The sequence below is a fragment of the Cetorhinus maximus genome, chromosome 16, assembly GCF_964194155.1.
Source record: "Cetorhinus maximus chromosome 16, sCetMax3.hap1.1, whole genome shotgun sequence".
Classification (NCBI taxonomy): Eukaryota; Metazoa; Chordata; class Chondrichthyes; order Lamniformes; family Cetorhinidae; genus Cetorhinus; species Cetorhinus maximus.
In genome coordinates, this window is record NC_135894.1 from 87,063,499 (window position 1) to 87,082,564 (window position 19,066).

At 43.5% G+C, this 19,066-nt stretch overlaps 1 protein-coding gene across 1 annotated transcript in view; it reads left to right on the forward strand.

Moving 5' to 3' along the window:
• The window catches only part of erg (ETS transcription factor ERG), a 276,979-nt gene that overhangs the window by 24,459 nt on the left and 233,454 nt on the right, over nt 1-19,066 (forward strand). Inside the window, exon 2 of the mRNA XM_078560286.1 lies at nt 778-932. The gene's annotated coding sequence lies outside the window, so the exon portion shown is untranslated. The remainder of the gene's footprint in view (nt 1-777; nt 933-19,066) is intronic.

The window sequence follows — 19,066 nt, forward strand, 5'->3', positions numbered from 1 at the left end:
ACAAGGACAGCGGATACATGGGAACACCACCACCTGGGAAGTTCCCCTCCAAGTCACTCACCATCCTGACTTGGAAATATATCGCTGTTCCTTCACTGTCGCTGGGTCAAAATCCTGGAACTCCCTCCCTACCAGCACGGTGGGTGTACCTACACCACATGGACTGCAACGGTTCAAGAAGGCAGCTCAACATCACCTTCTCAAGGGTAATTAGGGATGGGCAATAAATGCTGGCCTAGCCAGTGACTATGAATTTAAAAAAAAAGTAAAATGGCTGATTTTAATCAGTCATCCATTACATCTCTTCCAATTTTTATTTCCATTGACTTGAACAAATTACGGGAAAGTGTAACAGGAAGTAAGTCTATGTAATACATCCTATACTTTCTATCACAAATTATATACACCATTTAAACAGGATGTGAAATGTTGCTGATTGGTGAATAGTGACCAATAAAAATGAACAAAAACGATTAAGCACTTGGAGTCAAAAACTCACCACAAATAGTAGTATAATGACAGAACATGTGCTGCCTGCTGTAAGGGAATCATGCCTGTTGCACTTGTATATTTAACGAGCATAGCCCATTCTTGGCTCCAGTGGTCATTGCTCAAACTGACCTGCAGTGAGAGTCTTTGCTCCACAGCTGACAGCTGTAGATCCACATCTGCATTAATGATGACGTTAAAGTAGCACAATGATTGGGTTTATATGTTTTGTTGGTTGTGTGCCTTCTATTATCTCACTCGGAGCATTGTTTTGTTTATTCATTACAGGGTTGTGAGTGTCGCTGGCAAAGTCAGCATTTATCGTCCATTCCTAGTTGCCATTGAGAAGGTGGTAGTGAGCCTTCTTCTTGAATTACAGCAGTCCATGTGGTGAAGGTGCTCTTTCTGTGCTGTTGAGGGAGTTCCACAATTTTGATCCAGTGGTAAGAATGACAATACATGTCCAAATAAGGGAGCCTGGAGGGAATTGTGTTCCCATGCACCTGTCCCTCTAGATGATGGAGGTCACAGGTTTGGGAAGTGCTGTTGAAGACAGTTAGACCAGTTAAGGAAGCCAAATACTTTTTAAGATGCCCTGTATTAGTTTTTATCATGTAAGATTAGTACATCAAACTTGAGGAAAAAAATGAATAGATCTTGTACAGGCACAAACTGGGTGAAATAATTATTTTGTGCTTTTTTATGTGACATCAGGGTTAAGAATGTCAGAGCAGGGGAATGGATGATAGTCTACTTTCAGCACCCAGTGTCAGCAACAAGCATTTCCTGGTCAGGTACAATGCATGAACAGATCATTCTACCAGGATTAAACAGTCAGACAAAGTCAGGACAAAGCAGTCCGCTTGATTGGCACCACATCCACAAACATTCACTCCCTCCACCACCGACGTGGCAGTTACAAGATGCGCTGCAGGAATTCACCAAGCCTCCTCAGACAGCACTTTCCAAACCTATGACCTCTACCATCTAGAAGGACCAAGGGTAGCAGATAGATGGGAATACCACCACCTGGAAGTTCCCCTCTAAGTTATTCACCATCCTGACTTGGAAATATATCGCCGTTCCTTCACTGCCGCTGGGTCAAAATCCTTGAACTCCCTCCCTAACAGTACTGTGGGTGTACCTACACCACGTGGACTGCAGCGGTTTAAGAAGGCAGCTCACCACCACCTTCTCAAGGACAATTAGGGATTGGCAATAGATGCTGGCCCAGCCAGTGACGCCCACGTCCCATCAATGAATAAAAAAAGCCTCAGTAATAATCTCAGGAGCTCTTTGTAAGATCCCTATGCTACCTTTCTATTTCACCAACCAAACATTGAGTATAATGCTGGAGTTGGCAAAATGAATGTAAATTAATTATTAATTGACACCTGATTCTGTACTGTGGGTTTGTGACTACTTTCAGAGATTGGAGGCTGTCAAAATTCATTTTGCTTAGGCCTCTTATGGCTGGTAAACTGCTGGCAGGTTTGCAGGCATGGGGACTTGTAAAATTTCCCGAATGGTCTCCCCACCACCTTCCCATATGTCCTCAAAACAGCTGCCACTTTACAGGAGGTGGGCGAGGTCTAGGTTGGCTTGCTGGCCCTCGCCCTATTGGCCAATGGCCAATTATTGGCCGCTTAAGGGCTGCTTCCTCCTGGCTGCAATTTTGAGGCTGGTGGGAGGAATTCAGGGAAGTCGATGGAGGGGGGGAGATTGGTGGCTTACCCTGCTCAGGCCTCAGGATGGAAAAACGTGGGGAGACGGACAGACAGGGGGGGTGTGGGTGGTGAGGTAAAGGTTGCGGGGGGGCACTTCCATCAATGGCCCCAACAGATTAGTCCGAGGATAATACTATGAGACATGTTTATTCTTAAATTACAGGATTTTTCATACACATTTAATCAAAAGTATCCATTAACAATTGGATTTGTTATTCTCTTAATTTTCCTGAAGACACAAAAAAAATGCCACTCACTTTTCCAGAAGCATTACTAGTTTTGCAAGCAATGTGCAATGAGATCAGCGTTTTAGCAATATGCATACTTGCTTAATACTTAAAAAGAGACTAAATCCTCCTCCGCCAAAATGCACTGTAAAGTGTTTGTTTGGCTGAATGTGGCGATACTTGAATTGAATTTCTAGTGTAGAAAGTCCCTAGTTAGTCAGGAAATGAGCCCTGTCTGAAACTCGCCCATAGTGCTAACACCTTTAAGAAGTAAAGTAAGCCTGTGTCCTGTGCAAAAACAGTAATAACTTTACTGCAGGATTAAGTGCCATCAGCTGGCTTACAGGATGAGACAGTCAGACTCAGTCATTTAGTAGTTAGATTGCTTCTTCAACCATTCCCCTATACAGCGCACAGGAAATATCTTTACTGAATCATAGTTACCACCAACGCATCTACATAATCCGGGGATGAAGCACTTCAGTTACGTGGATAGGTTGGAGAAGTTGGGATTATTCGCCTTAGAGATGAGAAGATTGTTCAAAATCACGAGGGATCCAGACAGAGCAGATAGAGAGAAACTCTTTGTATTGGCAGAAGGGTTGAAAATGAGAGGACACAGATTTAAATTGATTGGCAGAAGAGCTAAAGGTAACATGAGGAAAAACCTTTTTAATGCAACAAATGGTTAGGATCTGGAATGCGCTGTCTGAAGGGGTGGTAGAGGTAGACACAATCATAGCTTACACAAGAGAATTGGATCAGCATCTGAAGCTGCAGGGTTTGTAAGGACTAAAGGGAAAGGGCAGGGGAGTGGGAGTAGCTGAATTGCTCTTGCAGAGGGCTGGTATGGATTTGACGGGCCAAATAGCCTCCCTCTCTGCCACAATTATTTATGACGGAATTTTACGGCGCCTGCCGCCGGCAGGATTTTCCAGTCCTGCTGAAGCCAATGTACTTTTGAACAGCTCGCTGCATTTTATCTGTCATTTGTCATGACAGGGCTGTAAAATTCTGCTCTATGATAACTAAAAAGGCTTGTGTCTAGCAGGCTTGCAGCATCTCACATCTTTCAAAGGGGTAACGCCCCAAAGTACAATCTCAGCGGCATCACACTTTGACGTGTCAAACATCTGCGGAGGAATGATTAGTGATCAGCTGAGAAGTAGACTTGCCTTCTAAATTGCTGGTCAAATTTGTCATTGATTAAAGATCAAGAACTCAAATGTAATTTGATTAAACAGTAGTTAATCATTGTGGAATGAGCATGCAGCAGAAAACTCAAGTATTTCAATTGGGGTTAATCTTTTTCAAATTTATCGGGAAGAATTTCTCCTTTGGCGGGCGGGCTGGGCTGGAACGGGCAGGGGCAGGCGCGTGATTGGCTGTGCAACGCCATTTTACATGGGCAAGCGAATTAAGGCCCGCCCAGTGTAATGCGCGGCCGGTACCTGTGCAGGTGGGAGGGGGAGGAGGGAGAGCACGGAGCCGCCTCAGGGAGATTAAGTAGATGATAAAACTTTTTAAAAAATAAAGTAAAAAATTATTTAAACATGTCTCCTCATGTGGGACATGTTTGTGAAGTTTGCAAAATTTATTTAATTGTGTTACAAAACCTTCAGGAAACCTCATCCCGCCTGTGGATGAGGTTTCTTGAAAGATGCGAAGGCCGTTTGGGCTCTTTGCCTGCCCGCCAATCTTAAGGTTGGACAGGCAGTGTTGTTAAAAGTTAAATTACTTTTTAATGGCCTTAATAGGCCGTTGACAGTTCGGCGGGCGCGCAGCTGCCTCCGGTGTGTTCCCGCCGAACAAAACATCGAAACGACGCGCGATGACATCAGGACACACGCCCGACGTCATCGCGCGTCATTTTACGCATCAGTGTGTCAGGCCCGCCCCCACATGCCGACGACAAAATCCTGCTCATCAATTCCAACTGACAACTAGCAGATGTTGATCAATCAAATTACTCAAATAATTTCATGACATTATTATAGGTCATTATTTCCCTTATTCACTGAGATTAGTGTATGTAGTTGTAAAAATCACTTAGAACATAATGAACATTAACATTTATTTTATTCCTTTTTGAGATGTGTGTGTCACTGTCAAGCCAGGCATTTACTGTCCATCCCCGATTGCCATGAGTAGCAGTTTATTACAACTGAGCTGCTAGTTAGGCACCTCAGACAGTAGTTCAAGCAGATGCAATAGAGCTTGATTTCAGAGGTGAGTTGTCCTCACTTTCCCTTGACATCAAGGTAGCATTTCACTAATAGTATTTCATTCAGGACCCCTGATAGAATTGAAGTCAATGGAGCTCAGGGGGAAAACTCTCCACTTGCTGGAGTCATGCCTAGCACAAAGGAAGGTGGTTGTTGGAGGTCAATTGTGTGAGCCACACGACATTGTTCCTCAGGGCAGTGTCCAAGGCCCAACCATCTTCAGCCACTTCACAAAAGACCTTCCCTCCAACATAAGGTCAGAAGTGGGGATGTCTGCTGATGTTTACACAGTGTTCAGTTTCAATTACAGGATACTTCCAAAGTATCCTCAGATACTTAAGCAGTCCACATGTAGCAAGGCATCCACAATATTCAGGCTTGGGCTGATAAGTGGCAAATAACATTCCTGCCACACAAAGCCAGGCAATGACTATCTCAAACAAGAGAGAATCTAACCATCTCCCCTTGACATTCAACAGAAACATGATAGGGTCCCCCTTGTCCTCACTTATCACCCCACCAGCCTCCGCATTCAAAGGATCATCCTCCGCCATTTCCGCCAACTCCAGCATGATGCCACCACCAAACACATCTTCCCTTCACCCCCCCTGGCGGCATTCCGTAGGGATCGTTCCCTCCGGGACACCCTGGTCCACTCCTCTATCACCCCCTACTCCTCAACCCCCACCTATGGCACCTCCCCATGCCCACGCAGAAGATGCAACACCTGCCCCTTCACTTCCTCTCTCCTCACCGTCCAAGGGCCCAAACACTCCTTTCAAGTGAAGCAGCATTTCACTTGCATTTCCCCTAACTTAGTATACTGCATTCGTTGCTCCCAATGCGGTCTCCTCTACATTGGAGAGACCAAACACAAACTGGGCGACCGCTTTGCAGAACACCTGCGGTCTGTCCGCAAGAAAGACCCAAACCTCCCTGTCGCTTGCCATTTTAACACTCCACCCTGCTCTCTTGCCCACATGTCTGTCCTTGGCTTGCTGCATTGTTCCAGCGAAGCCCAACGCAAACTGGAGGAACAGCACATCATCTTCCGACTAGGCACTTTACAGCCTTCCGGGCTGAATATTGAATTCAACAACTTTAGATCTTAAACTCCTCCTCTCCCCATCCCCACCCCGTTTCCTCCCCCTCCCTTTTGTTGTTTTTTTTTGTTTTCAACACTTTATATAGATTTTTCTTTTCCCACCTATTTCCATTATTTTTAAATCTACAACTAATACCTTGTCAATCTTTCCACCCCACCCCCACTAGAGCTGTACCTTGAGTGTCCTGCCATCCATTCTTAATTAGCACTTTTCTTAGATAATATCACCACCTTCAACACCTCTTTGATCCTTTTGTCTGTGACATCTTTTGATTATCTGCTCCTATCACTGCTTGCTTGTCCCTACAACCACCCCACCCTCAACTTCTCTCCTCCCGCCCCCCCACCTTAAACCAGTTTATATTTCACCCCTCTCCTAACTATACTTCAGTTCTGTTGAAGGGTCGTGTGGACCCGAAACGTCGACTCTTTTCTTCTCCACCGATGCTGCCAGACCTGCTGAGTTTTTCCAGGTAATTCTGTTTTTGTTTTACAATTGCTGTATTCCCTACCATCAACCTCCACCAATTTAGCCCGCCTGCAGCATGTTATGGCTGCAGGGACTGCTGGCATTGAGCGAGTCTGCTTCCAGCCGACTTGCCATCGGGTAGGGGGGCAGGCCGCCCACCATCCCCATCCCCACCCCCAGCCCCACCCCTCCCATGAAACGTAGCCCTTATGAGTCATCAGCAGTGGAAAAAGCATCAAAATGTGTTTTCCGCCCCGAAGTGTTTTCTTATTGTTTACTTCATTCATAAACATTCTTAACTAATGATATTGGTAGGGGATAGGAATTCTTTCTTAGTTACTGAAGGTTGTTTTAAGTGTTACGCCCAGAACAAGTCAAGTGGACAGATTCACACTATGGTGAATGGACACTTCTTTAAGAAAGAATATAGCAACATAGGGGCGTCACTATCCTCAGCCACATGTAGGGCAAGCAACTTGGTGCTATACCTTCCATAATGTGAATTGAGAAAGATATACATCTCTGCGGGGAAATGGCCAGTCTCCAATCAATGTTTCCTCATGTTGGCACAATTAAGTTCAGAAATTCACCCTAGCAGCAGCTTGCTGGGCATGAACCCATGTAAACTGATCTAAAATACCACGTAATCATCTAAAATTTGCTGATGCCTCCTTTCCGCTCCCTGATGATAGATGGCTGCTTGTCATCAGTTTCCTTTCACCTGGGATTCCCTAGGCCTTTATTCAGTACATGAATCTTTGTGAGGATTGCTACCCTTCCCACACTTTACGTCAATCTGTAAAGCCCTGTAAATGTGCCATCTTGCTGTCAGAACTGTCAAAGAAAAGGACACTGGCATAATATAGTACAGCAATTGGCTCCGGTATCCAGAGGATTCCTAAAGTAGGAGCAGTGGAAAGAGCATACATCTCTCAGCTGCTTATGGGGAAGAGTTGTGGCCCAAAGCCAGAGTCATGGATCAGCACCTTGGTTAAATGCCACTCTAACCTGCTTACTCTTTCTAAGGAGGAGGAAGTTATTAGCCGAGTTTGACTCATGAGTTACAATTAAAATGGCTTGAGCTATGTGTTTACATTGATTTAAAGGCTGTGTATTTAGTATGACCTGAGCTGTCTGTTTAGTTATGCTTGAACTATAGTGATAATGGAAGTCTAGAATGTCCTGAATGTTTTCACTCTGTACACTGGAAATGTAAACCATGTCATGTGATTTTTAAACTTGATTATGAACTTGAGAAATGTCTGAATTGCTGTCAGTGTATTTCTTTATAATTGCAGTTATAAATATTTTTAAATATACTGCCTCTTGATGATCAAATAATTACTTGATGTACAGCTCTATTAATATTACAAACTATTGAATTTCACAATTACCATTGACCAGAAACTGAACTGGACTAGTCACATAAAAACTGTGGCTACAAAAGCAGGTCAGAGGCTAGGAATCTGGCGGTGAGTATCCCGCCTCCTGACTCCCCATAGCTACCACCTGGGAGCTCCCCTCCAAGCCACTCACCATCCTGACTTAGAAATATATCGCCATTCCTTTATTGTCACTGGGTCAAAATCCAGGAACTGCCTCTCTAACAGCACTGTGGGTGTATCTGCACCACATGGACTGCAGCGGTTCAAGAAGGCAGCTCACCACTACCTTCCCAAGGGCAATTAGGCATGGGCAATAAATGCTGGCCTAGCCAGCGACGCCCACATCCTGTAAATGAATAAAAAATATCAAGATTATATCAGAGGCATTCTCTTCCCTGAGATATACAAGATCAACTGATTTTTATAAATGACTTGGCTCAGAATCATGTGTTTCAAAAAGCAAATCGTTGTAAAATGATGTCATTTTAAAAAATTCAAGTAGCTTTAATATTTAGAAAGATCTTTTGTTAAGCAGCAAGAGTTGCAGTAAAGCTGAAAGGCCCCGGCAATAGTACTGATGACTTCTGCACCAGAACTTGCCGCGCTTCTAGCCAAGCTGTTCCAGTACAGCTACAAAACTGGCATCTACCCAGCAATGTGGAAAATTGCCCAGGTATGTCCTGTACATAAAAAGCAGGACAAATCCAACCCGACCAATTATCGCCCCATCAGTCTACTCTCGATCATTAGTAAAGTGATGGAAGGGGTCATCAACAGTGCTATCAAGTGGCACTTGCTTAGCAATAAGCTTCTCACTGATGCTCAGTTTGGGTTCGGCCAGGTGACTCAGCTCCTGACTTCATTACAGCCTTGGTTCAAACATGGGCAGAAGAGCTTAACTCCAGAGGTGAGGTGAGAGCGACTGCCCTTGACATCAAGGCAGCATTTGACTGAGTGTGGCATCAAGGAGCCCTAGCAAAACTAGAGTCAAAGGGAATCAGGGGGAAAGCTCTCCGTTGGTTGGAGTCATACCTAGCACAAAGGAAGATGGTTGTGGTTGTTGGAGGTCAATCATCTCAGTTCCAGGGCATCACTGCAGGAGCTCCTCCGGGTAATGTCCTCGGCCTAACCACCTTCAGCTGCTTCATCAAAGACCTTCCTTCCATCATAAGGTCAGAAGTGGGGATGTTCGCTGATGATTGCACAATGTTCAGCACCATTTGTGACTCCTGATATTGAAGCAGTCCGGGACCAAATGCAGCAAGGCCTGGACAATATCCAGGCTTGGGCTGACAAGTGGCAAGTAACATTTGCGCCACGCAAGTGCTAGGCAATGACCATCTCCAACAAGGGAGAATCCAATCATCGCCCCTTGACATTCAATAGCATTACCATCATTGAATCCCCCATTATCAACATCCTGGGGGTTACCAATGTCCAGAAACTGAACTGGACTAGCCACATGAATACTGTGACTACAAGAGCAAGTCAGAGGCTAGGAATCGTGCGACGAGTAACTCACCTCCTGACTTCCCAAAGCCTGTCCACCATCTACAAGGCACAGGTCAGGAGTGTGATGGAATACTCACATCTCACATCCCGTACAATGAATAAAAAACGTTATAATACTTCTACAGCAACAGAAAGGAATGTGAGTTTGTTCATAAAACTGGATTCCCCTTCTCTCGAAAAGGAGGCAAATGCCCCATTTTTAGGTTTAATATCATTTACCTTTGGGGTAGGCCTCATCCAGGGCCTGAACTGATGCTGTTCACATCCTGCCAGCAGATGGAGCCTCTTCCTGCATTCCTACTGCTCCTCCCCATTTATTGCTTGTTCCCTCTTGCGATGATTTCCTTATCACATCCTACTCTTGTCCACTTGGAGTTAAAAGAAAAGCACAAAAAAGTTTTCAAAAGCATGCACATGTTGCTGAACATTGTGGACAAACGCTGCATATATCATAATGTAGCACACCCAAATGTTTTTCTCCCGCCAAATTTTAATTGTTATTCCAGTTTTAATTTTATCCCTGTATACTGTGTGGGGGAGAAACCAGTTATAGAAGAGCAGGAGTTCAAAGTGGTGGAAGTTATGTTACAGTTAGTTAAAACTTTGGTTAGATTTCATATAAGGTACTGAACACCTCAAGAAGGATATATTGGCCTTGGAGGGGATTGCAGTACAGATTTACCAGAATGATACTGTTACACAAAGGTTCAATAATAAGGAGCTGTTGCGTGAACTAAGCTTGTGTTTCTGCGAGTATAGAAGATTAAGGAGTGATCTATTTGAGGTGTTTAGTATGATTACAGGAGCTAAAAGGGTAGACAAACTATTTTCTGAGGTGGGAGAATTCAGAACAAGTGAGCACGAGCTTAAAATTAGAGCTAGGCTGTTCAGGGGTGATGTTTGGAAGTACTTTATTCAAAGGGTAGTGGAAATCTGGAACCCTCTCTCCCTAATGTTGTTGAGGCTAGGTGAATTGTACATTTCAGAACTGTAATTGCTAGATGTAAGCAAGGTCATTAAGGGATTTGGAACTAAGGTGGGTAATTGGGGTTAAGGTATAGATTAGCCATGATCTAAGTGAATGGTGGAACAGGCTCAATGGGCTGAATGGCCGACTCATGTTCCTTTTGTGTTTTACGCCTCAGAGATATGCAGAGATTACATCAGTTTCTCTGTCCAAACAGGAGCTTTATTTACAGTGCTTTTATAATGTCTGCACGCTCACACTTCCAGTGTTTTGCTTCAGTTTAGTTTCTGTTTCCCTAACCACACCCACAGACTTGACTAACAGCAGAAAAAAGTCAACAGGCACACACAATAAAGCACTGAACAATTGGACAATTGAATACAACATTTTTTCCCACTTGTAAACTAAACGGCCTATTTTAAATTAAACCATCCTAAAAACCATAGATACGTACTTGAGTCATTTTTCAGAGCTCAGTATGTCTGTTTTCTCTAAGTACAGAAAGTGTTTGAGACATAGAGGTCATTGATGACCACACTGAGATCTAAAAATTTGAGGTTGTGGTTCTGTGTGATTAAACTGATGAGGTGGATGATCAACATTGTAGTCATTCATTGGAAAAGGAAATGTATCCTCATGATCGCTGTCCTCAAAATATCCTGGTCTGCTCGCTATCAAGTACCTCGCATTCCACTTTGTGTTGTCATCCAAAAGATAAGTGTTGATACCAAGCAACCACTTGATCTGCTTTGGCCCTGATAGAGATGATGCAGTCACAATATGACCATTTGATGCAAACCCAAACTCCAACTTCAAAATGTGGTTTCCTTGTGCTAGTTCACTTGTCGCTTTTGCTTTACCATATCACTTTGCAATTTCTTCTGTTTTTGCTCTGAAATCCCTGTCAGAGAGTGGCGATGGCTTAAGAGTGGTCAGCACCATGCAAAAGTTCTGCCCAGTCATTAGTTCGACCGGTATCTTTATGGTCAGAGCTTGTGGGGTGGTTTGTTATGTGCGGAGTAGGACATGAATGGGTTTTTCAAATGTTTTCTCTTCCGACTTACTAGCTCTCAGGCTGTCCTTGATCTTCCGCCCTACTGAATTGTTTGATACCACCATTCGATTGAAGGCTGCATCGCAATGTCCAATGATGGTGAATTCTATAGCTTGCTCGGAACTCTGTGAATTGACTAGAAAAACTTCACACCATTGCCCATAATTCTAGTCCCCGGCAAACACCGTTTTGTAAACAGTTGGTCTAGAATGTCTGAAATAAAAACAGAAAATGCTTGAAGAACTCAGCAGGTCTGGCAGCATCTTTGGAGGGAGAAACAGAGTTGACGTTTAGAGTCCCTATGACTCTTAAGAAGAGTCATACAGACTCGAAAGGTTAATTCTGTTTCTCTCTCCACAGATGCTGCCAGACCTGCTGCGTTTTTGCAGCATTTTCTGTTTTTATTTCAAATTTCCAGCATCCACATTATTTTGCTTTGGTCTACTAGAGTGCCAATGACCAAAGTGATGGCGATGGAATTTGTTGTACCGACTTCCGACCATTTGCTATGTGGATCATGCATGAACAATAAGAAAAATGTTGATGCTAGGGACTTCTTGCACTTCTCCAAAAATATCTACTAATGCCATAATTTGGTTGGCAAAATGTGGTCGGTTGTAGAGGTATGGGACATGGTTTAACAGGTTTTTGATCAAATGTACATGCTATGCAGTTTCTAATGAGCTCTTCTATGTGACGACCTATTGCTGGCCACTAGACTGTTTCACAAGATCATTGTTTCATCTTAACAGCCGGATGTCCTTCATGGGTAAGATGGGATACACATTGTTGTAGCTTTTTTGGAATAACCGCTCGAGTTCTGCGAGCAATACAGTTGTCATAAAACAATGCAAGTTCATTGTGTCACTCTGTAGTACTGGATCAGTTCTTCCTCTATTTTGCCAGGCCACTTGGCTTTTAGGTACTGGCTTACTTTCTGCAGTGTGCTGTCTGCCATCAATTCTGCCTTCAACTCCTCCTGCATAATAAGACTAATGGTCGTGTGTGAAATCGCTGTGATCACGTAGCCTCCAATTTCACAAGTGGCTTCACTATCATTAGTGTTGTCTGTCATAGTAATATGGCTAAGCATGTCAGCTACTTGGTTGCATGAACCTGTGAGATACTCAAACCTGAAGTTATACTGATGAAGGCAATCTGACCATCTGTGGACGCATAGAAGTCGATGACCTGATTCTGACATGACTAACAACGTAAAAAGCCCTTGGCAATCAGTGCGGAGTGATCCCTACCATAGAGGTACATGTGTCAATGTTCACAAGTAATTGAGTGATAGTCAGTTTTAGGGGAGTAATTATGGACAGGCTCAATGGCTGGAATCATAGCTGGGTAAATGGGAGAGCTTTGATTCAGCAGATCCATTGCTAGATCAGTTGCTTCTTCAAGTCTTTGCAGCAAATAGCATTTCACACTCGCTGACTGATTACGGAATGCCTTGATTTTAAGATTCTCATTCTTGTGTTCAAATTCCTCCATGGCCTAGTCCTTCCATATCTATGCAATCTCCTCATCCAACAACAATTTGCATTTATATAGTGCCTTAGACATAGTAACTCATCTCGAGACACTTCACAGGAGAAGCATGGAACAAAATATGACAACATGTCACCTAAGGAGATATTAGGACAGGTGACCCAAAAGTTGGTCAAAAACGTAGTTTTTTTTATAAAGTGTCTTAAAGGAGAAGAAAGAGGTAGGGAGATGGGAAGGTTCAGGGAGGGAATTCCAGAGCTTAGGGTCTTGGTGGCTGAAGGTATGGCCCCCAAAGGTAGAGCAATTGAAATAGGGGATGCTTGAGAGGCCGAAATATGAGGAGCACAGATTTCTTAGAGGGTTGGGGGGTTAGAAGGGGTTACAGGAATAGAGAGGGATGAAGCCATGGATGGGTTTGAAAACATGAGAATTTTAAAATCAGGGTGTTACTGAACTGGGAGTCAGTGTAGATCAGTGAGCACAGGGTTGATGGGTGAATGGGACTGGGTGTGATTTCAGATCCAGTTGGAGGTGGAGGGTATTGTTGAGGCAAAGTAAAGAGTGGCTAACTGCATCAACATGAAAGGAAGTCTTTAGGGTGAAAATCTTCCAACCTGGACCTCACTCACCTTCATGAATGGAAAGATTTATTCAAAACCATGCCAAACAAAAGTATGGTGCTGCTAAAAAAAGTTTGTTGCTAGAGTGCTACAAGCAATTAAACCATTGGCAACTCTAGCCAACCTAATAGAGGAATCTGTAAATAGGGTGAAATGAAATAAATTCAGTGGAGGCTCATGTAAAGCATAAACACTGGCTTGGACCTGTTGGAATCAAATGGTCTGTTTTTGTGCTGTAAATTCTAAATAACCAACTCTGATTAGTGGAATTATTGTTAGGCAAATTAACTGTGTTTAAGACCAGGAGGAGCATTTCTGTATTGGTGTGCAAATCTTGTTTTCTTCAAGGCAGAGTTACTAATATTGTGAAATGGAACATTTTCTATATCAGTCACACAATTTTGGCACCAAACTCTCCAACATTAGTTTGCTTTGCTCTGCCTAAACAATATTCTTTACCTCCAACCGCAGCATAGCAAGCGCTGCAGTACTGGTGGGACTTTGCTGTTACAGGTTTAGGGTTCCTCTTAAATATTGTCTTGGGTGAAGTGGTGCTGGCCACTCCTATAAGCTGTCTTAATAAGCGTCTTATTATTAGACACGTATCCATCCTGCCAAAATCTGATGGACGGTAAGGGTAAATTGAACATCATGCATTTTGCGTGCAAATCACCAATCTTTTCAAAGGTTGACTGAGAAACATTTGATGAAAGGAGGCTAGAAAGGAATTGCTAAGCTGCTTATTTTCACAAACAGGAAATGAATGTGTAGAAAGTATAAGCACTTTCCACTGACTTAACTCATCACACTTCACTCTTTAAATAATAATAATTCATGCCGATTGTGAGCTGACTCACTTCTACTTGGCATGCTTTTCTCTCTAGACAACTTGTTATTGCAAAACCTGATCTTCTGCTTTTATAGATTCCAGTCCTGTCCAAGACTTGTGTCTTGGAGTCCTTAGTTTAAAACCCGAATGCTCTCTGTCACGGGTTTTCCTTTCTTCCCTATTAATTCTGACCCCAGAAAGGAATGATATCTCTGATATCTTCCTCAGAAGGCCTGCCATTCAAACTCACTGCCTCTTCTCACAGGACTATATTATCCACAGTTAGCTTACGTTGGGTCTACATGAATAAAATCATTCTTGGGTTTGAATGTTACTTGGCCTTCAGTAAAGAGGTGATGAATTGATTAATGCCTATGGTCACACAGGCTAATGGTTCTGGGGTAAGGCAATAGATCCCAGCTTGATACAAAAACCGAAAGTGTTGGAAATCCTCAGCAGGTCAGGCAGTATCTGTAGGGAGAAAAGCAGAGTTAATGTTTCAGGTCTGTGCTGTTATTCCTTGTTGTTTGAAATAGATTGTGAATTGTTACATTCCCTAAATTCATCTGGCTTTAATACACATTCTCTAATGCTTACAATCTTTTTCTCTAAGATATTTGTGCAAATGTACTTTGCTTTAAATCACAAACCTGAAACTCAACTCCATCCCCAAATCCATTTTAGAAAAATATATTCATTTTTGGGATAACTGGCACTGTTGCCCACGTTGTCTCAAGGAGATGGTTGTGAATCTATTCCTTGAACTGCTGCAGTCCATGTGGATTCTTTGCAATGGTTTGATCCAACTGAATGGCTTTCTTGGCTACTTCAGAGGGGAGTGAAGAGTAAACCACATTAGCATGGGACTGGCGTCACATACAGAAACTTTCCTTTGCTAAAGTACACTAATGCCCCAGTTAGTTGCATCAAAAATCCTGATTTGTGATCATTTTCATTTCCCATCTTCTGACTTCTCCTGAGGTGACTGCAGTTACAGGGTAAAAATTCTCATGCACCCATCCTAGTACAGGATGGCAGTGCAACCACACTAGGGCAGATTTTAACCCAACAACTAGGCTACTCACTCGCTCGGAACTCTACCCTTTCCTGGCATTTCCAAAATTCAGCTGAAGGTTGAAGATCATAAATTCTGAATTTATGCGAATGGGTCAACTATGGTTAAGTAGGACCCTGATGCCATTTAAATGGCGGCTAAGAGGGGAAGTTACTGTGGTTCCTCCACTAGGGTGAAGCAGATTGGCAGCAGGGGGAAGGAGAAAGATACTCTTCAGTTAAGTGGGAATATTTCTTTTGTGCGACCAGGACAGTCAGGTGAACTCCTCCAGGCTCCACAAAGAAAGTAGCGGCTTCCTCTTCTCTAGATTACTCCCCCCTCCTTCTATGGGACCTTTCAAAATCTCCCAGTCCTGCCAAGAAGCCGGTGAGTGCCTGAGTGCCTTATGATCTTCCGCTGCTCTGTGTCCTCCTCCTGCCCAGGATGGGTGAGACACAGGCTGCTGGCACTTACCATGGCTCAGGAATTAAAATACCTTGAAACTGGAAATTTAGGCCAGTAAGTGTGTTTTGCACTTGCCCCAACTGTTCTTTGCTCAGAGACCTGATTAGGGTTAAACTCTTCCCTGCATGGGAACTCCTAATCTGCCATTTTTCTATTCATTAATATTAAATGGATGATGGGCCGTGTCTGCACAGTTTTGCAATCTGTACATCTGGCATACCAATAATGTTGCATCAAAACTTTTTACTTTGTACTGAGTATTGTGGCCCCCTTTCTACTAGGGACTTGGCTGACATCTTAAAAAATTTCTTCAGTTGACTCAGCCTGCCAATATTCAGAACCTAGATCACAGAACCACAGAATTTTAACAGCACAGAAGGAGGCCATTCGGCCCATTGTGTCTGCACTGGCTCTCCAAATGAGCATTATGACCTAGTGCCTTTGCCTTACCTTTTCTCCATACCCCTGCACATTGTTTCTATTCAAATAATCATCCAATGCCCTCTTGAATGCCTCGATTGAACCTGCCCTCACCACACTGCCAGGCAGTGCACTCCAGACCCGTCGTGTGAAAAAGTTTTTTCTCATGTCACATTTGCTTCCTTTGCAAATCACTTTAAATCTGTGCTCTGTGCCCAGTGCATTTACCATCATATTTCAAATGTTCCACTTATATTTCTCTGTTGTACTTCCAAAAAAGCAAAAGAAACAAAGGATATCTCAAGGGACACAAAACGCTAGAAGAGCTGGATAGCCTACAATTTCTTACTTGACTTTAGTATCAGATCATGCATTATTTACTTAACCACAAAAATACTTTCTGGTGTTAATAAACATTGTATTGCTGTAGCAGCAGAACATATTGTCTTCTAAGCTACATAGTATAACGCTGCTGTCCTTAAAAAAAAGACACTCAGCTTCATATGAGCAACTCCATGTGAGGTCCATTACTCTACATAACGTTCTGAGATGTGAATGCCACACTTCACATGTCACAGTTTACTACTCGTCAAATGTTGATGTCTCGATTAGAGAAAAAAAGTATAAAAATTATGAGGAACACCAGCCATTCCTTATTAGTTTCTTCTGACATTCTGGAGGAGCCAGAGACGCAACAAAATGTTGTTAATAACAGTGAAACTTACCTAGCAAATGGTAAGTTCTGTCTAACTGACCTTAAGAAGCAATTACTGTATAGAAATTTGACGACTTTAGCATTTGGCATAATAGAATAATACTCTTGAGAAACTGGTGTATTCTGTGACTTAGGCCCGGATTTTGCTCCCGCGTCAGATGCACAGAGTTGGGATATTTCCAAGCTCTGTGAACTCGACCCGGAAAAGGGGGGCCCGGAAATTGGGATTTTTGCTCCGGGGGTGCGGGCTGGATTAGAAGTCGGATCTACCCAGATCCCCATTCCGGAATGGGTGCAGAGGCTGCCGGGTGCAGAGGTGGGCTGACTGGAGGGCCTGCCTCTGTGCACCCGCACTGGATGAAAGATTGAAAAATAGCAATCGAGCAAAAATGTCCCTCCAGCTCTCACTCCTCACCTCCCACACAATCCGCGTGCTCCATCCATGCTAACCCATGGCACCTCCCCCACCCACACCCCCACACCCTCCATGCAAACCTGTGCCCTGTACCCACCCACCATGGCCCCTCATACATCCTATGCCAACCCATGCCCCCATTCATCACCATGGCCCTTTATAGCCCCATGCCAACTTAGTGCCAATGCATGCCAACCCATGAACTCATCCACCACTATTTGCCTTTACCCCCTCATGCCAACTCACTTAGCATCCATCATTGGCAGGCCTCAGGAACCATGGCAACATAAAATGTGTCTATTGATGAGGTCACTATTTAAAAAACACTCTCATTGATAATAAAGGACAATCAATACATTGACATTCCTTCAACTAATTGCTTATGAAAACAAACATTTCACTTAAGTACTTAATCCCTGATGAAAACATATATCTCTATTCGATAACCACTTGGAGCTCTCAATCAAACTGTTCACTTAACAAGCACACCACTGTGATAATGATAGGTCAAAAAATCAGTCATGCAACACAAATCCTATAATGATAACCCTCAGGCTTATGTCAAAGACAGAGTGAAATAGCCAGTGCTGTTTTTTGAAAACTCCACACTTAAAAAACAATTTAAAGCCCAGCAGAGCTAAATCTCCAAGAGTGTTGACAGTTCTTTGACAGCTTGATAGGTGGTATCTTTGACAGCTCTAATGAGGTTATACATTTTTTTACATACATTCATGTCTACTTATAACATTTGCAAAGTGCACCTGACCTCTCTCCCAAAGAGGTACCTTACCTTTCCCAAAAGGTACATGACCTATCCCAAAGGTGTCCTGGAACCATGTGCAAAGGAATACCTTACCTCTCCAAAAAGGCACCTGGCCATCCAAATGAACACATAAGTTTCAGACCTGCTCTTGCCAGGTCTAATCTGCACACTTCGAGTTTCAGGTACCTACCTAACAAAAATCACACAGGACTAGAGATGGCTGACAATTTATATGGGTTTTATATGGGAGGCGGTGGCATCCTTATCTGGTCTGGCCTACATGTGACTCCAGACTCACAATGTGATGGACACATTGGTATCCTCAATGTGAAGATGGGATTTCTTCTCCACAAAGACTGTGCGGTGATCACTCTTACCAACACTCCCATGGACAGCTGCATCTGGGGTGGCATGTTTTTCCCTCTTGTTGGTTCCCTCACCATCTGCCACAGGCCCATTCTAGCACTACCACTGTGCTAAATGGGATAGATTTTGAACAGATCCAGCAACTCAAGACTGGACAACCATGTGGCGCTGTGGGCCATCAGCAGCAGCAGAATTGCACTCAACTGCAATCTGTAACCTCATGGCCTAGCATATCCCCCACTCTACCATTACCACCAAGCCAGGGAATCAACCCTGGTTCAATGAAGAGTGCAGGAGAGTATGCCGGGAGCAGCACCAGGCATACCTAAGAATTAAGTGTCAACCTGGTGAAGCTATAACACAGGACTACCTATGTACCAAACAGCATAAGCAGCAAGCGTTAGACAGAACTAAGTGATTCCACAACCAATGGATCAGATCTAACCTCTGCAGTTCTGACACATCCAGCCATTAATGGTGCTGGACAATTAATCAATTCACTGGAGGAGGAGGATCCACAAATGACCCCATCCTCAATGATGGGGGAGCCCAGCACATCAGTGCAAAAGATAAGTCTGAAGCATTTGAAGCAATCTTCAGCCAGAAGTGCCAAGTGGATGATTCATCTCACCAGCATCACAAGTGCCAGTCTTCAGCTAATTTGATTCACTCCACGTGATATCAAGAAACAGGTGAAGGCACTGGATAGTGTAAAGCTATGGGGCGTGACAATCTTCCGGCAATAGTAATGAAGACTTGTGCTCT